The following is an 11,861-nucleotide window of genomic DNA, read 5'->3' as shown; positions in this document are numbered from 1 at the left end:
TGTTCTTTTCCTCTTTAACCAGCTGTGAAACAGTAAGCTCAGGGTAATACAAGGTTACAAAGCCAGCATCTAGCTGAATAAGAGTTTATTTGCTGTCAAATGTGATGAGTGGGAGCTGGCTGAAGCAGGGGTTACAACCAATGAAGCATGGACAGTGTTTACCTTTCTTTTGTGTCCCACACACAAACAGTCACACCTTGCTCAATACACGTGCAAACACTGTGGAATCACGCACAGGTGAACACATGCACCTTTATCCACTGAATCCAGGTGTTGTTTATTGGACTCAGTTGTCTCATCTTCACTGACAAACTGTCTTTCGCCCTGAAATGATCTTGTCAGACAGACAAATTTCCAAACGGTAGATTGGAGGTGAACCGCATGGCTTCCGCCCTGCTGTCAGAGCGCTTTTTTTGAGGGAGATCTTGTTCAGGCAGCAGCTGTCTGGGGATGGAAATGAATAAGTTTGCTGAGTCCCAGCCAGCTCTCTACTTTCTAGATGCAGTTCTTTTCTATAACATCCCACACAATGACATTCAAAATCAGAGCTCCAATTATGGCCCATAGAAAATCTGCTAATGAAAATTCTCATTTGAATTGTAGATACTGTAGGACTTGCTGTCATCAGAGCTGCATTTGAATGACATTGAAGTATTCTGAAAGGAAAAGACAGTGCTTTTCGCTGCCATGATTAGATAGGGTTGGTTATGAATTAAAATATTTTGTGCACAGAAACCTTTAGCTTTAGCTGCCTTAATGTTAATAAAAATGATGTAACCCAACATTTAGCCCATAGCCACATGAATTAATACTTTTTTACTACTACACAGTAAAAGTATATTTAATACTTTTACTAAGTAGTAGTAAAAGTATTAATTTTATTATTAGTAATATTTAAAAGTATATTTTATACTTAAAAAGTATATTTAATTAAAACTATTTTGACTTAGCCTATTTAAGTGGGAAGTGATTATCCCTCTGTGTATAATTACAATTTTACAAAAAGCATCCAACAAAAGGAAATGTCACCTTGTCATCAGTAAAAATGAGATGGAATAAATGTCATGGTATGAAAGGTATGAAGTGCATTGCAAAGCCATTTATTTTCAAGTAGAGTGTTACTGTAAAACATGTCTCTTAACATGTTTAATTTCAAGCTAATGCTTACCACTTTTAAATGTATGCTAATTGTGCTGCATCTGCTCCACAAAGAGTGATGTACATGCATTAGGACCAAGGTCTTTAATAACAGGGCTGATGTACATGTTCTGCTTTACATTTAAGTATCCTCTTGTATTTATACTTGTGTGAGTCTGTTTTATGTCTGTTTTTAGTTCAGCTATATCTTCAGTTCAGCTTTAACCTTGCACAATAAAACAGTCTTCATTGTGTGAGCAGCTCCCACACTTTATCTTTGCTCTTTATTCTTTCTTTCTTTTTTCTTCTGTATGTTTTTCGCTCGCTGACTAATTTCAGCTACAGAAACCATTCAAATATCAAAACATTCAGCTTTTTCAGGACAATACTGCTATTATTCAGGGTTTTAAAAAAAAAAGACTTTTATTCTTTTTTATATCATTTTTAAAGTATTAAAATGTATAAAAAGTCTGTGGGAGGAATGTTTCAAAGTTTATATATCAAAAACTAAAAGGACTAGTGTCCCACATGGAAATGCTTAACATATTAAAACATGGTACCTATAGCGCCGTTATTATGTGTTTTATATTTTGGCTAATAACTCATGATCATGACATCATGGTATCAAAACAACATTTGCGGAGTGAGTTCCTTGGATGAAACTGATTCGACTGATATAGGCCACATCCATTTGTGCCTAGAAAATTTTCTGGTAATTTGGATTTTTTGTTAAACACATTTTTTGCTTCTTTTGGCACATATTTCATCTAATCTTCACCAAAGTTGATGCATACCATAATGAGATAACCCTGAACAAAACGTACAAGTTCATTTTCGGGTATCGGGTGTGGCCTGATGCACTTACGGGCCATAACTCTTCAATACTAAATTGGATTGCAACCAAATTTGGTAATGTTGTACATACAGTCACATTGTGTAACATTTCATTTAATTCTACCTAGAGGGGGGTACTAAAGTAACATCATAACATGATATTTCTGCAATTATGTTTTCTTTAGCAAAACTAGTGCGAGCCAACAGTTACATGTAATTTAACAACAGCTCTGTTCCTTGTTGGGCTCAGTGGCACATAATAGAAAAGAAACCAAGGAGGAAATAAAATCGGTTTACACTGTCTCTTCATCTGTTGTTGGCGTCAGATGAACAGTACAACACAGGAATAGCTCCAATGCCTCCAACGGTATCTATTAAAGGGCTGATTGCCCTTTAAGATTAGATATCTTTACCTGGCGCTAGCTGGAAAAGCCCTGAAGCTAATGACACCTGAGACGAGCAGCACATTCTGTGGTGGTTCAAAGCCTCTGCTCAGTCAATACCTTCTGATGATAAACCAAGAAAACGGCTATTTATGTGAAGTAAAGTAAATTATTTATATCATTTAAATTATTTAGACTGAAGTTAAATTAAAACAGCATTAGTCAGTAATTATAGCGTTAACAATGGTTATGTCAAAGTCTTGTCTTCATTGATTTTGTAAGATCAGTGAATAACAACATAAATGTCCTACAAAAGGCAAAATACCGAGTTAGATTGTTCTCTTTCTCTTCATGGGTCATATCCAGATGGTTGGTTCTAGTAACAGTGTTGGACACTGATGTTCCAGTTCTGTCTTTCAAACAGTGAAAAAAATAATCACATTCTTGTTGAATCAATTAAAATGTATTCATTATCAAGAAACAAGCAACAACTTAAAGGTGTTCCCACAGTCATATTTAACATCTTTTTTATTTTATTTTATTATTATTTATTATTTTTAACAACCTGATTCCATATTTATGTTCCTGAAGATTCAGGTTTATGTAAAGAGAATAAAAATAATAAAATCAAAAAGATCTATGCACTGTGCTGTGTATTCATGTATTATTTGCACAGTAGATTTATTTTTAATATAAAATAATTTCAACTGTCTGCACTTCAAGGTGAACGAGGCAGCCTGTTCAGTGTACTGTAAAACGATAAGGTCTGCAATTCTGGCTGTTATTCATAGAGATAGTCACACTTAGAGCTCCTTCCTCACGGCACTGCATACCTGTAGAGGTTATGAGTGAGGTATCAATATCACCAGGTCAACATATTTTCATCTAATATTGACATCTCTCTTTGCTTTTTTGTCCTCTCTCTGTTTCTGTCTCTCTCTCTTGCTCTCTCTCTAAGCCTGGTGAGAATATTGTTGGGAGTCTTTACTGGTTGCAGCACTTGGGTTTCTCTCCTCATAGACTCAAATGTCACCGTCTCCCTGGTGTTTCTTTAAAATCGCCTGTTCCACCACTTGCTGTGGCGCCTGGCTATTATTACCCTCCTCTTAAAGAGTGACAGTCGGGTATACGGAGATATGACAGAAACCTCTGTGGACAGAGCTGTAGTGCTGTGTCAAGCCAATGCTCCCAGACGATTAGACAACCATAGACAGACCACTTTTCAAGTCAGAGCACCTTTCTCTGACTTGTGTCATGCCTCGTCTCTGGTCTCTCCCTGACATGCCAGAGTCAGTCGGCAGAGCCCTGAAGCTCCGACCTGCCCCTGCACAGAGTGGAGCGGCTTGCTGATAGCTGGTTTATTCAAAGTTTATTAATATTAAATGTATTGCTTGTCCAAAGTGCACCAAATTTGACACTGCACTCCCTTGGGCCCCCAGCCATACACTCACCAAGTATGGAGTCAATCAGATGTTACGTACATACATATTTACATACATATATACATACAGAGATGCCTTTCTTTAGTAGAGAGACTAGTGTAGAACCCGTCCCCTAAATGCCTCAAATGTGGGCTATCAGTAGATGCTACAATTTAACAATGTTCTCTAAAGGTCTCACACACAGGCTATCAGTAGACATGATAATTTACCCATGTTCCCTAAATGCCTAACATACAGGCTACGATTTACTGATGCTCCCTAAACACCTCACACACAGAATATGTGGAGACTACAATGTTGAGTTGAGCTGAAGTTGATTGGATGAACTGTAGTGGCCATTCAAAACGTGCCTGAGACATCCTGAACTATGTTTTGAACATACATACAAAGTTCCTGCGTGTGAGGAACAGGAATAGAGCTTAACCATGGATGTATTATAACAGGTGGATACCAGACCAAAAAATGGCGCCCATTCAATCCAATGAGAATTGCTCAGCTGGTGCATACCCCAAAAAAGTTCCACACTTCCAGGTTTGCTTCCACTGAATATGTGCAGTGGTGTTTCCCCCACTGGCCCCACCCGCGAGTTTCCATTCGACCCACAGACTTTACATTGTGATGACACAGATTTTTAAATCGCTTTTCTTGGCTCAAGGAAAGTTTTACAAATATAAAACCTCCATGGCTGGAGGGGGATTTTTTTGCTGCAATATCGCGAGTGACCACTGGGAAAAATTGGCTGCACAGCTGAGTGACGGAGCCCTATCCAGCTCTTATAATACATCCATGAGCTTAACTCTAAACTTTTTCAATGCACTCTCTATGATAGTTCTTATCACTACGGATGTAATCCCATCTCTGACCACAATGTGGATTGCAATGGAAGAGTGGCGCTGTCTGTATTTCCGCTTGTTGAATCCACTTACAGAAGAAACAAATCAAGGTTATAGAAGCAATGTTTTTTATGAGGCATTTTTATATATTTCTCAAGAACCGCTCATCCAAACAACTTCACACATCAACATTGCACTTCCTTGAGTCCCCAGCAATCCACCTGCCAGGTATGAAATAGATCAGGTGAATGTTCCTCGAGATACGTGAAGGACAAACATACATACGTACGTTGAGACAGACGTTGCTTTATATAGAGAGATGAAACTTATTGTCACACAAGTTCTCCATGAGAATGTGCACGACATACTGAATCATGTCACCAATAGCCAAACCTTGTAGTCATTAGTAAAACACCACCATGCTACTTATTAACTGCCATATCTCTTTAATGTAATATTCCAAGCTAACCAAATTCAGCAAAGTTGTACAGATGGGGATGCTGAACAAGTCTGTACTATTTGATACCATTTTACCTGTAGGTGGTGCTAAAAGATTTTAAAAATTACTGCTGTAGCAGCAGCTTGCAGCAACAGCATATTTGCATTTTCTTCAGAAAAAAGACATTTTTTACAGAATATTTTTATTAAAAAAAATTAAATTAAAATTTTTTCATCAAAAAAAATAAAAAATAGAAGAAAAACAACTAAAATAGAAAATAAGTAAATACATAGATAAGTAGAACCCTTCACATACAGTTGAGAATAATTTTATGAAGATATTGGATCACAGTGCCTCGAAGTGCAAACTTTATTTTCTCAAGATTCATAAATATCATTAGGTCTTGAGATGGTAAGTCATTTTAAATCGAGAGTATCATTGTGAGGTGACCTCCAGATGACCAGCAGTGATGATTTGATCATTTCTCAGGGTAACATGAATTCATGTCAGCAGTAAGTTATCTTGTGAGCAGAGGTAATAAGGTAACAAAGACTATTTAAACCTCTAACTCATTTTATTCGTGCCTATCATACATTATATCCTGCTAATAGAGATGTAGGTATACTGTAGAGTGCCTGCGTAACCTTATACTAGCTGAATTAATGCTTGACATTTTCACTGGGGATTGTCTGGAAAAATGTTTTTTTTTCTCCCTTGTCAGCCATTAATGATTTTGCAATTGTGTAAATTACTAAATTGTATTTATTTATTTAAAAAAAAACTGTCTGCAAGAGAGAAATGAGGCATTTCGTGGTAGCTTTTAGTCTATCACTGATTATTAGCATGTAATGGGACCTTATTGTCAGAATAAATCAGAATAAGAATGATGAAAACTGATATAAAACTAAATGTACCTGATGTAATATGGTAAAATTTGCATGAAGACATACAATCAACTTTAGAGTTTCTAATAGAAGCTGATTTAAGCTGGTACGGTTCAAGCACAATGATACAAGCACAAGGTGTAACAGTACAGTCTGAGTTGCCTCTTTTATTGGATGTATAATATGGCAGGAAATCGTTTAATTTTTGGAGTTCGGCTCACTTTGTTCCCGAAACTTCATCACAATAGCAACCTCAGAAAAATTTTGATTTTACTAAATCAACAGTATCATAAATGAGCACCTGACTGAAATATCTATATATATATATATATATATATATATCTCAATAACAACTATTGGATGGATTTCTGTGAATTTTAGTTTAAACATTCATGGTTCTCAGATGGTGAATAATACTGACTTTGGTGATCCTAGACTTTTCATCTTGCACCATGAGGTTGATATTCTTGGTTCTGTGAATTATCTCCACAAATATTGGATCAATTGGCATGAAATTTAGTTCAGACATTCATATTCTCCACATGATGAAGTTGGGATCCCTTAACTTTTCCTTTAAAATCATTGTAAATCAAACTCAAACTTTAATCAAACTTTATCACATTTCATACAGGTTGGTGCTTCACAGATGACTGACAACCCAATGATAAGACAGAACCAATGTAAACACAACTGTTTGAGACTGATAAACAAAAAAATGAAAAATGTAATAAAAGCCAATGATAAAATTGTGTAAAATAAAAAGAGGATGAAATAGATGAAAACAATGACAAATAAAATTGATGAGAAAAAAATATTTTAAAACATGAATACAATAAAATAAGTGATTAAAATAACATAAATGATGCCCATAAATAATTCTAATCAAAAGCTAAAGGGGTAGCTTTTAAGTTAATGTAAGTTAAGTTAAAGATATCAACACTTCATCATCATCATCACTATTGGGTGAACTATGTCCAATATTTTGGTCTATGACCAAATTCCTGCAAAACTAATGACTTTCCCATCTGCCTTACTACCTGCTAAACATCAGCACGTTAGCATTTTCATTGTGAGCATGTTAGCCTGTTGACATTAGCGAGTTCATGCAAAGCACTACTGTACAGCCTTGCAGAGCCACTTCAGACTCTTATTCTTGTTGTAAAATCAGTGAAATCACAGCATGACAAGGTGGAAGATATACTAAGAGAGGTGATGTAATCCAGTAAAAAGACACCAAGTACACAACCTGTGACAGATGAGGTGGAAACACTGCCGTTCTAAAACATGAAATGCTATAAATTTCCTTGTCAGTTCAGAGGTATTCAACCTTCAACTGTTGAGTGCAGAGCAGTCTCTAAAGATATAGTGAAAAGCTTTATCTTCAAATGTCAGGGATTGACATTGACGTAATGTCATGTCGAAGGATGTGTGTGCATTTTATTTTTTTTACTTTGTGTTCAATCTATCATAACTATGGTATCTAATGGAAAACATTACAAAAGAACAGTCCCTGTCAAAAAAATAGACAGTAAAGCAACAACAGCTGTGACTCACCATTCCTGAACAGAAGTTCTGCCCACATGGTGTACCATGTGTGATGATGGTGGTGATGACCTTAGTAACAATAATGAGTCCAAACTCCATTGTTGTCCATTTCACCACTGAGTTAGCTGCAGCTCTGAAAAACACATACACAGGACAGGCGGCTTTTACATCATCCAGTGCCACGTTGAGCTAAATAAAGGCTGCAGGAGTTCATCAAATAAGTAATAATAAAGTGCTTTATTTTTTAATAATTCCTAAAAGCATGTACAGCAGGTCACTAAATAATCAATTCCAATTTCTCAGTCAGATCTGATCTTTTTGTTTTTATGTTTCACATTCATATTTGTAAATGACGTGTGTGTCGGCTTAAGAAGCTAAGAAGATAAGTGTCCAACACATTTTAAACTTTCTTGTCTCTCCATTGACCATCGCTGTTGTTGGTCTCCTCCATGTTTATTTTTAAACATGGAGGCTGTGAGGTGCTCACACTGATTGATGACAACAGGCAATATGAACATGTGCAGAGAAGTGAGATGTAAAAAAAAAAAAACCAACAGATAAATTTTGAACTGACTGTTCTGACAGTGATTGCATAGCCAGAGATCAGATATGATCTATGGCCACATATGCAAGTGGCTCAGATTTGATTTGATATGAAAAATATCGGAGCTGGTTTGCTCACACGTCTGTGAAAATATCAAATTTGAGTCACTTAGAGGCAAAAAATTGGATTTTGGCCACTACATCATGTAATGTGAACATAGCCTCTTCTACGAGACAAACAAGACAGTAATCCAATTCCACACAGGTGTACAGCAGAACACACCCAAAAAGAGGAGCAGAGAGTTTAAATGCGACAAACAGGCAAGTGAGGGGAAAAATGGACTAAACCCTCCAGACTCTACAGTAGACTTAGAAATGGCAACCATAATCAAAATTATTAAAACGTCTCTCTCACACAGGCATGTTTTGTGATATTAAATCCCCTGACCATTTGTAGCAAATAGTTATTGAGGTAAATTTGGCAGAAAAGGCTCTTCTGTTTGAGGGAGCTCTCCCAAAGAATACAAGGATTCTGTTTAGAAAGCTAATCGCCCTAATACACATAAAATCTTCGTTAAAAATCAACAATATGAAATACCACACACCGTAAAGACGAGGTTGGGGTAGTGGAGGTAGCTGCAGCAGCAAACTGCCTGACAGTGTCAGGTTAAAATGTCTACGGTGTACACAAGTTGTTTTGGTCCACGCCTGAATAAAATTAATAAAAATATCCAGTAGTGTGTTCATCACTGTCTTTCATGTGATTTAATTTTTCTATGCAGCTGTCTACAGTATAACACTTAAGCCTGCATTAATTGATTTTTGGCCACTTGGGGGCAGTGCAACAACCAGTGACACAACATTATTAAACTTAAATGGTGAATGTGTTGACAAGTCCAGCAGACATAGAGTAACATTAGTACAGAGTCATGTTCTTGGCCACTTGATGAATATTCATTGTTCTTTTATCTATAAGTTGTAAAACCAAAACAATGAACTGAAAGGTGCCAAAAAAGCTGCGTAAAACTGAGGGTAACTGCAGAGTTGAGTGATAATTCTCTGTGGGTTCGTCACTAAGAGCGACCCCTTTTACATTATACATAGTCCTTTGATCCACTGTTAATAGAAAAAGATTTATTGGTGCAGCTTTAATTTGACATGTCGCTGCTGATGCTTTTTCTGTTTTGTTCAAGAACATGTTTTTCTCTCCAGTGTAATGTTTTGAATTAATGGGAAACATTGTCCTCAGATTTAGAGCACATGACTGACAACTGTGAACTCACACCTTCTTAACAGATAATTATTCAACAACATCCCTTTACCTGCCCACACTTGCTGAATGGACTTCTCGGGTTGTGACAGACAAATAGCTGCTTTCCTGTTTCTGTGGACTGAGATATCTCACCTGTTAGTGTCACAGCAGCAATTCCCTCTCCGATACCTTGGCAGCAGCTTGTCAGGCCAGCACAAGAAAATAAGGAATGAAGATCTTTAAGGCATACCAGTAGTCTTTAAGTATTTATATATCTGTTGGGGCATACCTTCAAAATAGACTTTTAAGATCTCATAAACCTCTTCATCTGCTTCTCAATATAACACAGTTATATTGTTCTACATAATTAATAATTTCACCTGGCTGAAAGTATGCTTCCCACAGGAAATTAATCTTCAGATTAGAAAATGTAACAGCAGCGGTGATGAAAAATTGTCTGGAGAAAAGCCGGGAGAGATGTGTGGGCTGCCATTTGCCATCCTGTTTAAAGCCTCACCACTTGACAGTAAACTGGAAGTGTGTTTGAGAACAAAAATGATTTTCAATGTCACTCTGGCATGGCCATTATTTTCCTGTCAGTGCCTGCTAACAGACTTGTATTTAGGGCCAATTGAGTTTGGAGGCTCATTATGCGAACTGGTCAACTGAAGTAATTCATCAATCATTGAGGGAGACAGACAGTCAATCAAAGTTCAAACTTTCATAACTTCTGACTTTGCTGTTTCTTGACAACACAATATGACGACCTCTGGCAGAATGAAAGATGATAAATTGATTTGCCTTTGAAAAGGAAGCCCCTTCAGGACTCAAGTGTTTTCCTCAGTGTAAAGTGCAAAGCGATTACTAGAAAAGACTATCAAAAGCAAATTGATCTTTTCGCTTGACCAATGATTGCCACCACTCATGGTTTTATAATCTCAAAAAGATTTTAAGACATCACTCATTTTATGGCACAGCAAGTTCACAGTATTTTCATTGCGACCAGGAACCAGTTGCACCAGCTCTTTGTAAAATTCAAACTTAGTCTATTTATAAGTGCTTTTAAGAGATTTAATTGTTACTAAATTAAAACGGGCTGTACCACACAAACTAGTTCTTACATAGAGATATCACTATAACTGCCAGGTGTAACTGCTGTTGGCTAACTGAACCAACAAAATAAAACTAACATTTGATTGCAAGAAATATAGAATACGGTCGACACAAATGACCAGACACTTTATAAAATGGTGTTTAATTATGTAAACTGGGAAGATTTTAAATTACATTTCACAATAATAATACAATATATCCCTTTCCTCCTCAGTCACTAATTTGGGTGTTAGGTTTGACCCTCAGCTGACTTTTGATGACCCTATAAGACATCTATGCAAAACCTCTTTCTACCATCTCAAAAAACATCTCTAAACTCTGTCCCTCTAACCCTGTCAGATGCAGAGAAACTTATTCACACCTTTATCTCCTCCAGACTGGGCTACTGCATTGTGCTCTTCACAGGGATCCCTGGCTGGAGCATCCAGAAGCTCCAGTACATTCAGCACAGCACTACCAGGATCCCGATGAGAGCGCAAAAACACGAACATATATCACTGATTCTGTTTTCATCGCACTGGCTCTCTGTCTCCTTCAGGACTGACTACAAAGTCCTGCTACTCATATACAAATCCATCAACGAACATGCGCCTCCCTAGCTACAGGAACTGATTATACCACAAACCTCCACCCACATCCTCAGATCTGCCAGCAGCTTGCTCCTCCGGGCCCCCAGTACAAAGCGTTGCGCCATGGGGGATCGAGCCCTCTGCTCTGCTGCACCATGCTTGTGGAACAGCCTCCCTAACCATCTGATGGCAGCACAGACCCTTGTCTCTTTTAAAAAAGGCCTAAAAACCTTACTATTAAAATTACTATTTTCTCTATGTTGTATGTCCTATATTAATTATACTGTAGCACTTTGAGTTTCACTATGAATGAAAAGTGCAGTACAAATTAAATGTATAATTATTATATTTCAAATTACAAAATGTTATGCCAAAAATGTTAGCTACAGTAGTCTGCTAGGAATAATCAGATCTTCCCCAAACATGCAAACAAGCTATGACTACTACTAACTCTGAAAAACACATATTTCTTCATTCATGCATTTACAAAAGAATTTGCAGTTAGTTTTAATATACAGACGGGTGACAAAGGAAAAAGTATCTTAGTAAGGTGTTGGGCCACCACGTGTCGCCAGAACAGCTTCAATGCACCTTTGCATTGATTCTTCAAGTCTTCGAATTCTGCTGAAGGGATGAAGGCCATTCTTCCAAAAGATATTCCCTCATTTGGTGTTTTAATGATGGTGGAGGAGAGCGCTGTCTAACACGTCGGTCCAAAGTCTCCCATAAGTGTTCAATTGGGTTGAGATCTGGTGACTGCAAAGGCCATAGCATATGATTCACATCATTTCATACTGTTCAAACCATTCAGTGACCCCTTGTGTCCTATGGATGGGGGAGTTGTCATCCTGGAAGAGACCAGTCTCATCAGGATAGAAATGTTTCAT

The sequence above is a fragment of the Thunnus thynnus genome, chromosome 12 (genome assembly GCF_963924715.1).
Source record: "Thunnus thynnus chromosome 12, fThuThy2.1, whole genome shotgun sequence".
NCBI lineage: Eukaryota > Metazoa > Chordata > Actinopteri > Scombriformes > Scombridae > Thunnus > Thunnus thynnus.
The sequence above is the reverse complement of the archived record's forward strand: the minus strand, read 5'-3'. Positions refer to the sequence as shown.